Genomic DNA, 18,752 nt, shown 5'->3' on the forward strand with positions numbered 1-18,752 from the left:
GTGTTCAGAATATATTATGTCCAATTGTTCTATAGTATGGTTCAAGTTCTCTGTTGGTGTAATGGATTACAATCATTGAATTTAAAGGGTGAGCAAGTTTTATATAACTGGAACAAATTGCGCTTAGTCATGGTTATAATTCTTTTTACACATTGTTGGATTAGATTTGCTAATATTTTCTTGAGAATTTTTGCATCAGTGTTCCTGACAGATATTGGTCTGTAGTCTTCTTTTGTTGTAATGTTTTTGGTTTTGACATTAAGGAAACAATGCCCTCATAGAACAAATTAAAAAGTATTCTATTTCTATCTTCTGAAAAGGATTGCAAAGAGTAGATGTACTTCCTTTCTTATATATGTCTGGTAACATTCATCAGTAAATTAGTCTGGGCTGAGTGTTTTCTGTTTTGGAAGACTGTCAATCATTGAGACAGTTTCTTTATCAGATACTAGCCTATTCAGATCACCTAATTCTTATGTGAGTTTTAGCATATTGTGTCTCTCAAGGAATAGTTTCATTTTATCCAGGTTATGGAATTTATGGGCATAGACTGTCCCTTGTATTACTTTTTTTTAATGTTCATAGACCTATAGTGACATCCCCTCTTTCACTTCAGTAATGTGTGTCCTCTCTTGCTCTTACTTTGTTAGCCTGTCTAGAGGCATATTGTTATAACCAACTTTTGGTTTCATTGATTTTCTCTATTGATTCACTGTATTCAATTTTACTGAGTTATAGTCTAAATCTTGTTTTTTTATTTCTTTTCTCCTGCTTATTTTTTATTTAATTTGTTCTTCCTTTTCTAGCTTCCAGGGTGGAAATTGTGATTTTTAAATTTTATATCTTTCAGGATGCCTGGGCGGCTCAGTTGTTAAGCGTCTACCTTTGGCTCAGGTCATGATCTTAGGGTCCTGGGATCGAGCCCCACATTGGGTTCACCGCTCAACAGGAAGCCTGTTTCTCCCTCTCCCACTCCCCTGTTTGTGTTCCCTATCTCGCTGTGTCTCTCTCTGTCAAATAAATAAAATCTTTTAAAAAATTTATATCTTTCTTATTTTCTAATATATACATTTAATGCTGTGAATTTTTCTCTAGGCACTGCTTTAGCTGCATTCACAAGATATTTTGTTTTAATTTTATTTAGCTCAAAATATTTTTTATTATCTCTTTGAGATTTCTTCTTTCACTCATTATTTAGGAGTATATTGTTGAATCCCAGAGTATTTAGGTATTTCTCAGCTCTCTTTCTTTTTTTTTTTTTTGTTTAGTTTCAGAGATAAAGTTTAATGATTCATCAGTTGCATATAATATCCAGTGTTCATTATATCAAGTACCCTCTAATACCCATCACCTAGTTGGCCATCCACCCACCCACCTCCCCTGCAGCAACCCTCAGTTTGTTTCTTATATTTAAGAGCTTCTTATGGTTTGTCTCCCTCTCTGATTTCGTCTTATTTTTTTTTTATTTTCAGCATAACAGTATTCATTATTTTTGCACCACACCCAGTGCTCCATGCAATCCGTGCCCTCTCTAATACCCACCACCTGGTTCCCCCAACCTCCCACCCCCTGCCACTTCAAAACCCTCAGATTGTTTTTCAGAGTCCATAGTCTCTCATGGTTCACCTCCCCTTCCAATTTCCCCCAACTCCCTTCTCCTCTCTAACTCCCCATGTCCTCCATGCTATTTGTTATGCTCCACAAATAAGTGAAACCATATGATACTTGACTCTCTCTTCTTGACTTATTTCACTTAGCATAATCTCTTCCAGTCCCATCCATGTTGATACAAAAGTTGGCTATTTATCCTTTCTGATAGAGGCATAATACTCCATAGTGTATATGGACCACATCTTCCTTATCCATTCATCTGTTGAAGGTCATCTTGGTTCTTTCCACAGTTTGGCGACCATGGCTATTGCTTCTATAAACATTGGGGTACAGATGGTCCTTCTTTTCACTACATCTGTATCTTTGGGGTAAATACCCAGTAGTGTAATTGCAGGGTCATAGGGAAGCTCTAGTTTTAATTTCTTGAGGAATCTCCACACTGTTCTCCAAAGTGGCTGTACCAACTTACATTCCCACCAACAGTGTAAGAGGGTTCCCCTTTCTCTACATCCCCTCCAACACATGTTGTTTCCTGTCTTGCTAATTTTGGCCATTCTAACTGGTGTAAGGTGATATCTCAATGTGGTTTTAATTTGAATCTGTGAATTAATTAACAATTAATTAGTTAATTAATGTGAATTAATTAACTAATTAATGTGAATTAATTTGAATCTCCCTGATGGCTAGTGATGATGAATATTTTTTCATGTGTCTGGTAGCCATTTGTATGTCTTCATTGGAGAAGTGTCTGTTCCTGTCTTCTGCCCATTTTTTTTTTATATGATTGCCTCTTTTGTGTGTGTTGAGTTTGAGGAGTTCTTTATAGATCTTGGATATCAACCTTTTGTCTGTACTGTCATTTGCAAATATCTTCTCCCATTCTGTGGGTTGCCTCTTTGTTTTCTTGACTGTTTCCTTTGCTGTGCAGAAGCTTTTGATTTTGATGAAGTCCCAAAAGTTTATTTTTGCTTTTGTTTCCTTTGCCTTTGGAGACATATCTTGAAAGAAGTTGCTGTGGCTGATATTGAAGAGATTACTGCCTATGTTCTCCTCTAGGATTCTGAAGGATTCCTGTCTCACGTTGAGGTCTTTCATCCATTTTGAGTTTATCTTTGTGTATGGTGTAAGAGAATGATCGAGTTTCATTCTTCTACATATAGCTGTCCAGTTTTCCCAGCACCATTTATTGAAGAGACTGTCTTTTTTCCACTGTATATTTTTTCCTGTTTTGTTGAAGATTATTTGACCATAGAGTTGAGGGTCCATATCTGGGCTCTCTACTCTGTTCCACTGGTCTATGTGTCTGTTTTTATGCCAGTACCATGCTGTCTTGGTGATCACAGCTTTGTAGTAAAGCTTGAAATCAGATAACGTGATGCCCCCAGTTTTATTTTTGTTTTTCAACATTTCCTTATGATTCGGGGTCTCTTCTGATTCCATACAAATTTTTGGATTATTTACTCCAGCTCTTTGAAGAATACCAGTGGAATTTTGGCCGGAATGGCATTAAAAGTATAGATTGCTCTAGGCAGTATAGACATTTTAACAATGTTTATTCTTCTGATCCAAGAGCATGGAATGGTCTTCCATCTTTTTGTGTCTTCTTCAATTTCTTTCATGAGTGTTCTGTAGTTCCTCGAGTACAGATCCTTTACCTCTTTGGCTAGGTTTATTCCCAGGTATCTTATGGTTCTTTGTGCTATAGTAAATGGAATTGATTCTCTAATTTCCCTTTCTGTATTTTCATTGTTAGTATATAAGAAAGCCACTGATTTCTGTACATTGACTTTGTATCCTGCCACGTTACTGAATTGCTGTATGAGTTCTAGTAGTTTGGGGGTGGAGTCTTTTGGGTTTTCCATATAAAGAATCATGTCATCTGCGAAGAGAGAGAGTTTGACTTCTTCATTGCCAATTTGGATACCTTTTATTTCTCTTTGTTGTCTGATTGCTGTTGCTAGGACTTCTAATACTATGTTGAACAAGAGTGGTGAGAGTGGCATCCTTGTCGTGTTCCTGATCTCAACGGGAAGGCTGCAAGCTTTTTCCTATTGAGGATGATATTTGCTGTGGGTCTTTCATAGATAGATTTGATGAAGTTCAGGAATGTTTCCTCTATCCCTATACTTTGAAGCGTTTTAATCAGGAACGGATGCTGGATTTTGTCAAATGCTTTTTCTGCATCAACTGAGAGGACCATGTGGTTCTTCTCTCTTCTCATATTAATTTGTTCTATCACAATGATTGATTTGCGAATGTTGAACCATCCTTGTAGCCCAGAAATTAATCCCACCTGGTCATGGTGGATAATCTTTTTAATGTGCTGTTGGATCCTGTTTGCTAGGATCTTGTTGAGAATCTTAGCATCCATATTCATCAGTGATATTGGTCTGAAATTCTCCTTTTTGGTAGGGTCTTTGCCTGGTTTGGGGATCAGGCTAATGCTGGCTTCGTAGAAAGAGTCTGGAAGTTTTCCTTCTGCTTCAATTTTTTGAAACAGCTTCAGGAGAATAGGTGTTATTTCTTCTTTGAAAGTTTGGTATAATTCCCCAGGGAATCTGTCAGGTCCTGAGCTCTTGTTTTTTGGGAGGTTTTTGATCACTGCTTCAATCTCGTTACTAGATATCAGTCTATTTAGGTTGTCAATTTCTTCCTGGTTCAATTTTGGGAGTTTATAGTATTCCAGGAATGCATCCATTTCATCTAGGTTGCTTAGCTTATTGACATATAACTATTGATAATAACTTCTGATGATTGTTTCTACTTCCTTGGTGTTAGTTGTGATCTCTCCCTTTTCATTCATAATTTTAGGAATTTGGGCTTTCTCTCTTTTCTTTTGGATTAGTGTGGCCAATGGTTTATTGATCTTATTGATTCTTTCAAAAAACCAGCTTCTAGTTTCATTGATATGTTCTACTGTATCTCTGGTTTCTACCTCATTGATCTTAGCTCTAATCTTGATTATTTCCCTTCTTATGTGTGGAGTTGGTTTGATTTGTTGTTGATTCTCCAGTTCTTTAAGGTGTAGAGACAGCTGGTGTGTTCTGGATTTTTCAATTTTTTTGAGGGAGGCTTGGATGGCTATGTATTTCCCCCTTAGGACCGCCTTTGCTGTATACCATAGGTTTTGGACTGAAGTGTCTTCATTCTCATTGGTTTCCATGAATTGTTTCAGTTCTTCTTTGATCTCCTGGTTGATCCAAGCATTCTTAAGCAAGGTGGTTTTTAGCTTCCAGGTGTTTGAGTTCCTTCTGAACTTTTCCTTATGTGAGCTCCAGTTTCAAAGCATTGTGATCTGAGAATATAGAGGGAATAATCTCAGTCTTTTGGTATCGGTTGAGTCACTATTTGTGACCCAGTATGTGATCTATTCTTGAGAAGGTTCCATGTGCACTTGAGAAGAATGAGTATTCTGTTGTTTTAGGGTGGAATGTTCTTTATATATCTATGAGGTCCATCTGGTCCAATGTGTCATTCAATGCTCTTGTTTCTTTATTGATTTTCTGCTTTGATGATCTGTCTATTTCTGAGAGAGGTGTGTTAAGATCTCCTACTATCAATGTATTCATATCAATATGACTCTTTATCTTGATTAACAGTTTTCTCATGTAATTGGCTGCTCCCATATTGGGGTCATAGATATTTACAATTGTTAGATCATCTTGGTAGATAGTCCCTTTAAGAATTATGTAGTGTCCTTCTGTATCTCTGACTACAGTCTTTAGTTTAAAATCTAATTTATCTGATATGAGAATCACTACCCCGGCCTTCTTTTGAAGCCCATTGGTATGAAAGATGCTTCTCCATCCCTTCACTTTCAGTCTGGGTGTATCTTTAGGTTCAAAATGGGTCTCTTGTAGACAACATATGGATGGATCCTGTCATTTTATCCAATCTGCAACCCTGTGCCATTTTATGGGCACATTTAGGCCATTCACATTGAGAGTGATTATTGATAGATACGTTTTTATTGACATCGTGTTACCTTTGAAGTCTTTCTTTCTGTAGATTGTCTCTATATTTCTGTTCAATGCTATTCTTAGGATTTTTCCTCTTTTATAGAGCCTCCCTTAATATTTCCTGCAGTGTTGGCTTGGTGGTTGCATAGTCTTTTTAGCCTTGCCGGTCTTGGAAACTCTTTATCTCTCCATCCATTTTGAATGTCATTCTTCCTGGATAAAGTATTCTTGGCTGCATGTTCTTCTCCTTTAGTGCCCTGAATATATCTTGCCAGCCTTCCTGGCTTGCCAGGTCTCTGTGGACAGGTCTGACATTATTCTGATGGGCTTTCTTCTGTAAGTAAGGAGCCTCTTTGTCCTAGCGGCTTTCAAGAGATTATACTTACAATTATGATTCCTCAATTTGACTATCAGGTGCCTTGATGTTTTTCTGGAATCTATAATCTTGGGTGGAGACCGTTCGGCCTCTAGCACATGAACGCTGGTTCCATTCGTGAGATTGGGAAAATTTTCATGAAGAACTTGTTCCACTATATCTTCTAGACTTCTTTCTTTCTCCACCCCTTCAGGGATTCCAATAATTCTGATGTTGGAATGTTTCATGGCATCATTGATTTCCCTGATTCTGTTTTCGTGGTTTCTAAGCTGTTTGTTCCAGGCTTCCTCCTGATCCTTTCTCTCTATCTGTTTGTCCTCCAGATCACTAATTCTATCTTCTGTCTCAGTTACCCTAGCTTTGAGAGAATTTAGATTAGATTGGAACTCATTGAGAGCATTGTGAACCTCATCCCTGGTAGCTTTTAGCTCTGCCTAACATTGCGAACATCATCTCTGGTTGCTTTCAGCTCGGCCCTAATCAATTCCTTTTGGTCATCCATGGCTTTCTCCAACCTAGCCATTGCCTGGATAACTGTTAGCCTGAATTCTCTTTCCGACATATTGTCTATGTTGATAGCCATTAGCTCTGTTGCATAAGGTCCATCCTCTGTATTTTTCTTCTGTTGGGCATTCCTCCTACTAGTCATTTTGGTGAGAGATGACTGAACAGATGTAGCTGGATTTATCAACCATGGTGCAGTCAAGGTGCACCCTGGAACTCTTCTGAGCAATCAGGATTCCCCACCCAAATGAGAGAAAAAAGAAAAGAAAACGAAAAAAAAAGAGAGAGAGAGAGAGACAGGAAAGAAAGGGAAGATAAAAGAGAAGGTTCAGCCCGAATGGGCCCCAAGGTAAGATTTATGAAGTATACAAACAAAAACAGACAAACAAAAAGACTGATAAAAGTATATGACAAGAGAAAAAATATATATATATATACATATATATGCAAATAAAGGAAGAACCTCATCAAAAAGAACCCCAAGTGTAAGATTTATATACAAGGAGGACAAACACAAAAACACAGAAACACTGGTGGAAGAAAAAGATGGGAGAGTGGTTATAAATTCTCAGTGTGGGCGAGGAAAGTTGTTTTGATTCTTCCTGGATGTATCTTGATATCTTTGTTAAAGGACTCAACTTTCCTGAGATAACGGGGGATTAAAAATTGGTTTACCTATAGGGGTAGTATTGATTGGGGAAAGGGGATTACTTTGAAGTTTAACTCTATATGAATATTAGAAAATAAAAATAAAAAAGGAATAAACTAGACTAAACTAAACTAAAATTTTTAAAAATTTTTAAAAATAGAAATGCAAAAGAAAAACGCAGGTGTATGTATCAAAAAGTTCAGGTTAGAAGGTTATTATAGAATTTGATGTACTGGACAGCTCACTGTGATGGTAAATAGGTTAAAAAATTATCTATATATAAAAAAAGTGAGCCAGAATAGTGGGAACAAATTAAAAATAAAAGTTGTCCTATGAAGTAGTGGTGGTGGTTCTCTTGTAGGTTTTTTTTGTTTTGTTTTGTTTTGTTTTTTTCTTTCCTGGTTGGTTTTCTGGGGGAGGGGTCTGCCACGTGGGTTTTCAGTCAATGATGTTCCCTGAGTTAAGTCCTCCAGTCCCCCTCAAGGGGGTGGGCTCTGAGGAAACTGGTTTTTTCAGGCTTTTGTTCTCTGGAGGTTTTTATGTTTGTTCACTTTTTTTTTTTTTTTTCCTCTCGCCTTGACCGCTTTTGATGGTTTTTGTAGGTTTAGAGGAAAGCAAACTGCACCCTGACCTCCCTCTCAGAGAGAAGCCTCAGTCTGTTCTTCTGTGGGTGTTGCAGAGCTCATATAAATTTCCCCTTGGCCACTGGCAGAGCAGGTTCCGAGTAGCGGTCCCTGGGGATGCAGGATCTTCCGCGTGTACCCAAAACCACTGCAGTGGCGGCTATCTGGGCAGCTCCAGACCGCCAGAGAGGTTCCAAGCAGCGTTTGCACACTGAGATTTTCCCGCTGGCCCGGTCTGGGAGTGCCTGGTCTTTCTGGGTCTAAGAGCGCCGGGCTTGCACGCACATCTCTCAGGGGAGGCTGCAGGTCGCGCGCGCGCGTGTCTCTGGCTCTGAGAGCGGAGTGCAGGTCTTAAAGCACCAGGCTGGGCCTTCACGCATCTCTCTCTGGGGAGAGTTTGGGGCGCTCGTCTTAGGCTCTGAAACAATGGCGCAGGTCTAAGAGCGCCGGCTGGGACTTTGTGTACCTCTCTCAAGGGAGGATGGGGGGCACATGCATCTCAGGCTCTGTAGTAGGGCTCGCACGTTCTGCTGTCTGGTGTGGCTCCCATCCCCTCACAGGAACCAGACCCCACACAATCTCGGGCACGCTGGCGGCTCAGGGACCAAGACCTGGTTTCTCCACCGCACCCTCTCTGGCTCAGTGCCAAGGGAGGCTGTCCTGGGACCGGGGACTTAAGCCCCTGTCCCTAGCCGCCAGGATTCCCACAATTTCCTCCCCGCGATCCTTTGCTCTTTTGGAGTGCTTTCAACCAGTCTCCAAGTTAATGCTGGTCCCCAGATGCAGGACACTCTCGCTCGTGTTAGGGGTATTACTTTCCAACCGGTCGCCTCTGGTGGCTCCCTCCCCCTTTTGTTTATCTTCCGATATCAGTCCGCCATTCCCACTCTGCTTTACCTGCCCACTGGTGTCTTCTGCCCCTGTAGAGATCCAGACGTGTATAATTCTGATCTCAGGCTGATTTCATGGGTGATCTGAGTTCTTTGGTAGGTAATCAGCTCACTTTAGGGTACAGGTTGAAAAGGCGCTTCTTCCTACTTCCCTGCCATCTTGTCCCCCCATTAATTCTCAGCTCTCTTTCTTTTGTTGTTTACAGTGTAATTTCATTGTGGTCTAAGAACATACATTATGTGATTCCTATTCTTTTAAATTTGTTAAGGTGGTTTTATGGCTCAAAACAGGCTCTATACTGGTGAGTGTTCCATGCAAGCTTTGCAAGCTTGAGAATGATTTGTATTCTGCTGTTTTTGGATAGAGCAGTCTATAGAGGTCAATTATACCCGGTTGATCAATGATGTCATTTAGTTCAACTGTATCCTTACTGATTTTTCTGCCTGCAGCAACTGTCAATTTCTGATAAAGGTATGTTGAATTCTCCAAATATAGTAGCAGGTTTATCTATTTCTCCTTGGAATTCTATCAGCTTTTGCTTCATGTATTTTGATATTCTGTTTTTAGCTACATACATGTTAAAGATTATTATTGTGGTTTTAATTAAGAATTTTATATAATTCTATTTTCTCTCCTTCTTGGCATATCAGTTGTACTTCTTTTTATTTTTTTACTTTTTTTAGTCACTGCCCTAGAGTTTGCAGTATACATTTACAACTAATCCAAGTCTACTTTCAAATAACACTACACCACCATGAGAGTACCTTTTAATAACAAATTAACCTCCCTCCTGTCCTTTGTATCATTGCTGGCACTCATTTTGCTTATACATGTACATGCACATACATTTATCTAACAGGTAAACATTTATTCAAAATAATTATAGCAACTGTGTATAAATGTATGTTTATATATAATGTTCATATAATTATTTTGAACAATCAACACTTTAGATAAATTACAAACAAGAAAACTAAAAGATTTTATTTTACTTTCACTTATTTCATCTTTAATACTCTTCCTTTCCTTAAGCAGATTTGAATGTTTGACCTACATCATTTTCCTTCTCTCTAAGAATTTACTTAACATTTCTTTCAAGCTGGGGTACTTATACCAAATTATCTCAATTTTTGTTTGTCTGAGAAATTTTTTATTTCTCCTTCATTTTTGAAGAATTATTTTTCAGGATATAGAATTCTCCTTTTTTTTCCCCCCTCCTAACACTTTAAAATTTCACTCCACTTTTCTTGCTTGCATGGTTTCTGAGGACAAATTAAATGTAATTTTTATCTTTGTTTCTTGATAGCCAACGTGTTGTTGTTTTTGTTGTTTAAACTCTGGCTTCTTTAAGGATTTTTTTTTTCCCCATCATTGACATTTTGCTGTTTGGAGATGATATGCCTAGATCTATTGTTCTGTTGGCATTTATCCTACTTGGTATTCTCTGAAATTCCTTGATAAGTAGTTTGGTGTCTGGCATTAATTTGAGAAAATTCTCCATCAGTATCCCTTCAAATATTTCTTTTGTTCCCATCTCTCCTTTTTCTCCTTCTGATATTCCTGTTACTCATATGTTCCATAGTGTGTAGTTATTAGTTGTCCTACAGTCCTTAAACATTGCTTGCTTGCTTTTTTTTTTTTTTTTTTGTCTTATTTCTCTTTGCCTCTCATTTTGGGAAGTCTCTATTGAGGTATTCTCATGATCAGAGATTCTTTCTTTAGTATGTCCAATATACTAGCTAATAATCCCCTCAAAGTCTTTCTTCATTTCTGTTACTTTTTTGAAACTTAGCATTTCTTTTTGGTTCTTTCTTAAGATTTCCATCTGTCTGCTTACATGGCCCATGTGTTCTTGAATGATGTGTGTTTTGTCCAATAGAGTCCTTAGTATATTAATAATAGTTTTTAAAAGTTATGGTCTAGGAATCCCAACATCCTTGCCATATCTAAGTTTGGTTCCAGCTTTTGCTCTTTCTCTTCAAATTGTGTTTTTTGCCTTTTAGTATGTCTTGTAATTTCTTTCTGATAGCTAGACACAATGTCCTGGGTTTGAAAACTGCCACAAATAGGCCTTTAGTAATGTGGCAGTAAGATGTAGGGAGAGGGGGATTGCTCATTGTTCCATGATTAGGTCTCAGTCTTTTAGTAAACTTTTACATCTGAGCTATAAATTTCCTGTGTTATACCCAATTTCCCCTTCATTCCGCTTAGGAGGAACCAGATGTCTAGGGTGGACTGAAGTTGGCTCTTTCTCTTTTCCCACCTGGAAGGCTAGAGCCAGCCAGAATTGAGTATTTCCTTTCCTCCAGACCAGTTAGACTCTGATAAAACCTTAGCAGGTTAGGGTTTGGCTAACTAGTTTTTCCTAAATGCAGACCTTGTTAAGAAGAACAGAATGCTGTGATGTATTTCAAAATGGTTCACTTTCCCCTGCCCCTGCCGAATGAGAGGATTTTCTTTTATAACACTGTGAGGACCTGATGAGTTCCTGTATGTAAAACTTATGGAAGAGTGGCGACCGATCAATGACTGGGTTCCCCTGGAGTTTATCTCTCAGGCTTGCCCACACTAAGCCTCTAGCAACTTGTCAATTGTAGTTTGTATTTTCTTATCCTGGCACTGCTTCCCATGGAGATTTCTGCTCCAGTAAATTGTATTCTTCCGTCTTAACTTACTGGTTTCTTCAGCTTCGGAAGCAGCAGTTTGCCCTGTAATCTTGCTTCTCTTATGGGTCCAAGAAGAGTTGCTGACTTTTCAGATGGTTCCGCTTTTTACTTGTGGTTAGGGTGCAGTGTAAACTTCCAGTGTCTCACATGCTTGACTGGAAAACTGAAGTCTGGATTCTGGTTTTTTTTTTTTTTTTTTTTTAAGATTTTATTTATATATTTGACAGAGAGAGATTGAGATCACAAGTAGGCAGAGGCAGGCAGAGAGGAAGAGGGAAGCAGGCTCCCTGCTGAGCAGAGAGCCCGATGTGGGGCTCAATTTGGGGCTCGATCCCAGGACCCTGAGACTGTGACCTGAGCTGAAGGCAGAGGCTTAACCCACTAAGCCACCCAGGTGCCCCTGGATTCTGTTGTTTTAATCCATCCTGCCACTCTTTGTTTTGACTGGGGATTTTTAAACATTTACATTTAAAATAATTGTTCATAAGAAAAGATTTACTATTATCATCTTATTGTTTTCTGTATGTCTTATAATTTTTTTTTGTCCCTCCTTTCCTCTCTTACTGCCTGCCTTTGTATTTTTTTTAATTTTTGCAATGACACTACTTGATTCCTTAACATTTTGTTTTGTGAATATTTGACAAATATTTTCTTTGTGATTGCCAGAGGGGTTATATATAACATCCTAAAGTTATAACAATGTATTTGAAACTGATAACAACTAGATTGCAATTGCATACAAAAGTTCTACTCCTCCCTTTAGAGCTTCACCATCCACACTCTATGTTATTAATGTTACAAAGTACATCCTTATATGTCCTATACCCATTAACTTAGATTTATAATTCTGTTTGTGCTTTTGTCCTTCCTATCCTGTAGCAGAATAAAAAGTAGAGTTATGAACCAAAATTGTGATCATACTGGTTTTTATATCTGTGTGTGCTTTATCTTTACTGAAGAACTTTATATTTTTGTATAGGTTTGAGTTACTCTCTAACTTCCTTGAATTTCAACATAAAAGACTCCCTTTAGCATTCCTTGCAGAGAATGTCTAGAGATAATGAACTTTCTCAGTTTTTGTGTACCTGGAAATGTTCTAATTTTTCCTTTATTTTTGAAAAGCAGTTTTGCTAGATAAGGAATTCTTGGTTATTTTTAAAAATAATTTAAACATACCATCCCCCTCTCTTCTGGCCTGCAAAGTTTATGTCTCAAGTTGACATTGGGATGAAGTTGATGTATACAAGGAATAAAGAATGTGTTCTGTATTTTTTCAGTTCCCTTCAGGTCCTGTTATGTGATTGATAAATTATACCAAAATACTGGGCGCCTGGGTGGCTCAGTGGGTTAAGCCGCTGCCTTCGGCTCAGGTCTTGATCTCAGAGTCCTGGGATCGAGCCCCGCATCGAGCCCCGCATCGGGCTCTCTGCTCAGCAGGGAGCCTGCTTCCTCCTCTTTCTCTGCCTGCCTCTCTGCCTGCTTGTGATCTCTCTGTCAAATAAATAAATAAAATCTTAAAAAAAAAAATTATACCAAAATACTAAGAGATGGCTTCATCTGTAACTATGCCTGAAATTAGGAAGATTATCAAACCTTTTACCAAAGTACTAATACTGCCCCTCTCCTAGTGATTCCATAAGGACCTGGTTGTGTCAGATGTTATCCCTGCTTATCCTCTGAGATTACCATGTTGAAGCTGCTATATATAGAAACTGCATGTTTAGGCTGCTTCTTTGTTCTGAATCAGTTTCTTCTTGAACTAATTAAGGTTATGAAACAAGAAATGGATGGAGAGAAAGATACAATCTGAATGATCTAAGGAAAACTTTCAAGGACATGGGATTTTCTTAACATCTTTTTACTTTCTGAATGTCCTGGAGTCAAGAGGGAAGATGTAATTCTTTGAAACTGAGAGAATGCACATTTTTCATTCTTTATGGATAAAATGAAGAAAAAAAATTCTAGGAAGCAAAGATCTTTTTAAGGATATCATAAAATGAGGATTATCTCTTATTTTGACCATATTTCATATTATATGAATTTATTGAAGGAACAAAATAAGGCTACTTCATGATCTCCATACTCAATGACAGGTTGGCATTTTCAGGGAGATGATACCATAGAGGTTGTATTATGTGTGTTTGTACAAGAAAAAAAAAAATTAGAAACCAGCGTGTGTGTATCTGTGAGTGTGTGTACTTTCCAGTTCCATTTTTGCAAATGCTCTGTATTGTATCTGTAACTCCAACATGTACTTAGCACCTAAACAAGTGATAGCCACTACATTAGTCTAGATTATAACATTTCCTATTGGTTATGTGCTTACACATGAATGTTGGGGACCTTTGTTTACTCACAGAATTTTATTTCACTTTAATCTCTTTGTAATCTTTGAGTCCCAGCTACACTAGATTTATTTAATTACATCATGATTGTCCTTCAGGTGGAACTTCGCTTATGCTCCTTTCCTTTTCCTTTGTTTATATGTGTGTGCATATGGGTGCAGATAGGTAGATATGCATTATTTATATCTATACCTAAATATCTATATTCAGAACCCAGGGGAAAAACTCATGCAATCTTCACATTCTAGCCTAAGTAGAAGACTTTTCTTAACTCACTAAACTTAATTTGATCCCTTGCTATCATTTCTGTGTAACTCATCCTTCCATCTCCTTTGGGGAAAAAATTTGCCTTATATATTACCTGTTTAAAGTTATAGTGTAATTACTTGTTAAAAGCTAAATCATGGGCAGGGGGAAAGCCATAGTTGTGTTCTTCAAGTGTTTTTCACTATAATAAAGCTAGGTTCTAGTAAGTGTAAAAGCCTAGAAACTATATATGTATATATAGTTTCTTATATGGAATATAAGAGTTTTGGCATTATTCAGGAAAGCCTATATAGCGATAACTCTGTGTAACTTATTAGTTCATATTGCATTTATGAGAATTTGTTTGAGATATAAGGAAAGCAGATTCTCCTTAAAAACTGATGACAACATAACCACATACATACTAAGTACTGCCTTAATAGGCGATAAGAAAAGCAGAAAAGTAGTAACCAAGGGTTACTCTACAACTAGAGTATTTGTAGTGACTTAGAAGTTAGTTCTTTTCTTCAACTCTCCCAGCTCCTGCCTCATGCTCAACCCCTTTATCCCAGGGCTTCTCTGCCACGGAGGTTTGACTATATGTTGGAACTATAGGAAGAGGTATAAAGAAACCCACTACAGTCAGTAACTGGTACCTAAAGCATCATTAGGTAAATATACAAGTCCAATAAATAAACTGTTGTGCATGTTTGGAAATTCGGGTTTCTGGATCAATAAATGAAGGAGCACAATTAGTATACAACTGTGCAGTGAAATAATCTAAATCAGAAAAAAAAAGAGGATAAAAAAGTAGTGAGGGGTTAATGTTAAGAAATACCTTATCTTTACAAACAGATATCTGCTGGTTCAAAAAAACATAATATGTGCCTACTTAAGTAGTACATGATAGAAAGAAATAGGCAAAAAGAAAAAAGTAACATCGTTGATAACTTTGACAGATTAGTTACATATGCAGAGTTGCAAATGAAAGGCTAAAGATAGAAATTGAGTTGATGCTACTTCAAAAGTTGTGCCAAAGACTTCAATATCGTGTCCAGAGAGGGACAAAGACCATTTATTTCTATTCCCCACATGAATGGCAGAGTGGATTATAAGGGTCCTTTCAATAACTCCTAGATATTTTCACAGTCTCTGCTAGATCACTTCCAGTTATGGAAAACTCACTGACCTGAGGGGAATACTGAATGAGAGCTTAAGGAAAAAACTCAGTAACCCCTCAGTAAATATTTGTTGAACTAAGTACAGGTGTGACTAAAGATGGAATCTTTTATTGCAAATGAAGGGACAAGGTGACATATAGGTCCCTGATATAGTAAGTATTATCTTTCTGTACTTCTGTCATTTGGTATGTTATTACCGATTTTAGCATTATTATCCTAGTGAATTTAAATACACATGATTATGACTTAAATTGTTTTTAGCAACAAATCATTAAGGGTCTTCTTGAACTGAACCTCCATGTTTTCAGCATCTGGTTGTGCTGCTTCCTCTTCAGAAGTAGTGACAAAAACCAAAGGGAAAAGCAACATGCCTCCTCTCAACACTTTTCATCCCTCTCCTGTCACCTTCCTGTTGATGGGCATCCCGGGACTAGAGCACCTGCATGTCTGGATTGGGATTCCCTTCTGCTCCATGTATGTGGTGGCTGTGGTGGGGAATGTGACCATCCTAGCTGTGGTGAGGGCAGAGCGAAGCCTCCATGAGCCTATGTTCCTCTTTCTCTGCATGCTCTCCATCACCGACCTGGTCCTCTCCACATCCACCCTGCCGCGAATGCTCTCTCTCTTCTGGCTCGGAGCCCATGACATTGCTTTTGATGCCTGCCTGACCCAAATGTTCTTCATTCACAGTTTTACTGCTATGGAATCAGGCTTTTTCCTGGCCATGGCCTTTGACCATTATGTCACCATTTGTCATCCACTGTGCCATGCTCACTCATGCTCACATCACCATAATGGGTATTATTGTGGTGATTTGGGGCATAGCCTTCTTTTCTCCACATCCCATCCTGCTCAAACAGCTGCCCTACTGCAGAACACGAATCATTGCCCATACCTACTGTGAGTTCATGGCTGTGGTGAAGTTGGAGTGTATAGACATAAGGGCCACCAAGAGTTATAGCCTCAGTATGGCTTCTATCATTGGCTCATGTGATGCCATTCTCATTGCTGTATCCTATGCCTTCATCCTCCACTCTGTATTCCACCTGCCATCCCGAGAAGCTGGCTTTAAGGCTTTGGGCACATGTGGATCACATGTCTGTGTTATTCTTGTGTTCTATTCCACAGCCGGTTTTTCCATTTTCACTCACCATTTTGGGAAGAATGTGCCTGCACATATCCATATTTTTATTGCAAATATGTACCTTTTGGTGCCCCCTTTGTATATGGAGTAAGGACCAAGAAAATACGGGAGCGCGTTCTTAGGATATTAATGGTCAAAGTTGCTTGATTTTAGTTGGATTGACAAAATAAATGGAAATAAAAGAGATGATATGAGTAAGATAAGTTGCTGCTCTTACTCCTGCAAGTTGAATTGCATCTACTGCCTGAAAGTTCTCTTGTTTACTACATGTCTATGAATTCCAAAAATTCTAATCTAACAAGTTATTTCAGCTTAGTCATTTATTAAATATTGGAGGACACATTGTTAATCTCCTTCTAACTGTATGTCTTTTGGAGGATAATTACAAATAGAGAGTGAACAATAGAAAGAGAAAAAGAAGAGAAAAGACATACATTGTAAACAAAATAAGATTCCTCTAGAGAACTAAATGATGGATACTTTCCTACTCTTGCTTATGGAACAGTTTAGGGTACAACTGAAAGAAGCTTCCCCTGATGTTTCTTTTTGTTAATATATATTTGTATGTTGGTAATAAAGAAAAAGCCATGAAGATCAATCTATCATCTACGTATCTATCTATCCAATATTACCATTCATGTTTTTATGCATTAAGGTGGAATGTAACTAAAGGGTGTTTACTGGTGCCTTTTTTATTATTGTGGTAAAATACCATAACTAATAGTTATTATTTTAACCACTTTTAATTGTCCAGTCCAGTGATTCATGCGTTCACATTGTTGTGCAATCATCACCACCAACCTTCTTCAGAGATTTTTTTAATCTTCCCCATCTGGAATTCTATGCATTAACATTAACTCCCCATTCCCTACATCCCCTGACAACTACTATTATTCTTGCTTTCTCTGTGAATTTGGCTCCTCTAGGTACTTCATCCAAGTGGAATCATAACAGTATTTGCCCTTTTGTGATTGGCTTATTTCATTCAGCATAAAATCTTCAAGGCTCATTCATGTTGTAGAATGCATCAGAATATCCTTCCTTTTTAATGTTGAATAATATTCCTGATATTATAGTGGACTATAGTTATACAGAGAAAACATATAGATCTAGATGTAGATTCCTATCTATCATCCATCTATCATCTATCTATCATCTATCATCTACCTATCTTACATTTTACTTATCCATTTATCTGTGGATGGATGTTTTCCTTCTACCTTTTGGCTATTGTGAATATTGTTGCTATGAATATAGTTGTATAAATATCTGTTCGAGTCCCTATTTTAATTTATTTGGGATATATATCCACAAGTCAAATTGCTGTATCATATGGTAATTCTTTGTTTTCATTTGTAAGGAATGATCATGCCTTTTTCTACAGCATCTGTATCATTTTACATTCCCACTAGCAATGCACAAGTGTTCCAATGTTTTCATATCCACACCAACTGCTGTTTCCTTTTTTTTTTTTTTAAGATTTTGTTTAGTTATTTGAAAGACAGAGATCACAAGTAGGCAGAGAGGCAGGCAGAGAGAGAGAGGAAGGGAAGCAGGCACCCCACTGAGCAGAGAATCCGATGTGGGGCTCGATCCCAGGACCCTGAGACCATGACCCGAGCCGAAGGCAGAGGCTTAACCCACTGAGCCACCCAGGCGCCCCAACTGCTGTTTCTTTTTTAATTTTATTTTTTAAAGTAATAGCTATCATAATAAATGTGAAGTAATGTCTCATTGTGGTTTTTGATTTTCATTTCCCTAAAAATTATTGATGTTGAACATCTTTTCACGTGTTTATTTGCCATTTGTACACATTCTTTGCAAAAGTGTTTATTCAGGTCATTTGCTCATTTTCTGATCCAGTCATTTGTTGTTATTGTCATTGCTGTTGAGTTTTAGAAGTTCTTTATGTATCCTGGCTATTAATTTCTTATCAGATGTATGATTTTCAAGTATCCTCTCCTATTCTGTGGGTTGCCTCCTTTTTACTCTGTTGATAGTGTCCTTTGATGCACTAAAGTATTTTTTCTGTCATTTTTAATTAAAGAATAATCAACATACAGTGTTCATATAAGTTTCAGGTGTACAATATAGTGATTCAACACTTACCTATATCACCTGGAACTCATCACAGCAGGTATACTCCTTAATCTGCATCACCTATATCACCCATCCCCCCATCCACCTCTCCTTTGGCAACCACCAGTTTGTTCTCCATATTTAAGCACAGAAGTTTTAATTTTGATGACATCCAGCTTATTTTTTTTTTTTTTACTTCTGTTGCCTATGTTTTGGTGTCATATCCAAGATATTGTCAAATGCAATGAAGCTTTTCTTTTATTTTTTATATTTTTATATTTATATATTATTATATTTTTATTTTATTTATTTAGTTTTGCATGAAGTTTTTCTTTTATTTTTTTTCCCTAAGAATTTGAAAGCTTTAGCTCTCCTATTTAGGTGTTTGATCTATTTTTACCAATCTTTTATATGCTGTGAATCCAACTTCATTCTATTTTATGTGGATCTGTAGTTTTTTCATCACCATTTGTTGAAA

The 18,752-nt window shown here is 37.7% G+C and overlaps 1 pseudogene; it reads left to right on the top strand.

Annotated features, from left to right (window-relative positions):
* The first annotated feature begins 15,418 nt into the window (after positions 1 to 15,418).
* Positions 15,419 to 16,342, top strand: LOC111159251 (annotated as a pseudogene).
* Positions 16,343 to 18,752: the final 2,410 nt, after the last annotated feature.

This window comes from Enhydra lutris, unplaced genomic scaffold, assembly GCF_002288905.1.
Source record: "Enhydra lutris kenyoni isolate GAN:26980312 unplaced genomic scaffold, ASM228890v2 scaffoldscaffold68, whole genome shotgun sequence".
Taxonomy (NCBI): Eukaryota; Metazoa; Chordata; class Mammalia; order Carnivora; family Mustelidae; genus Enhydra; species Enhydra lutris.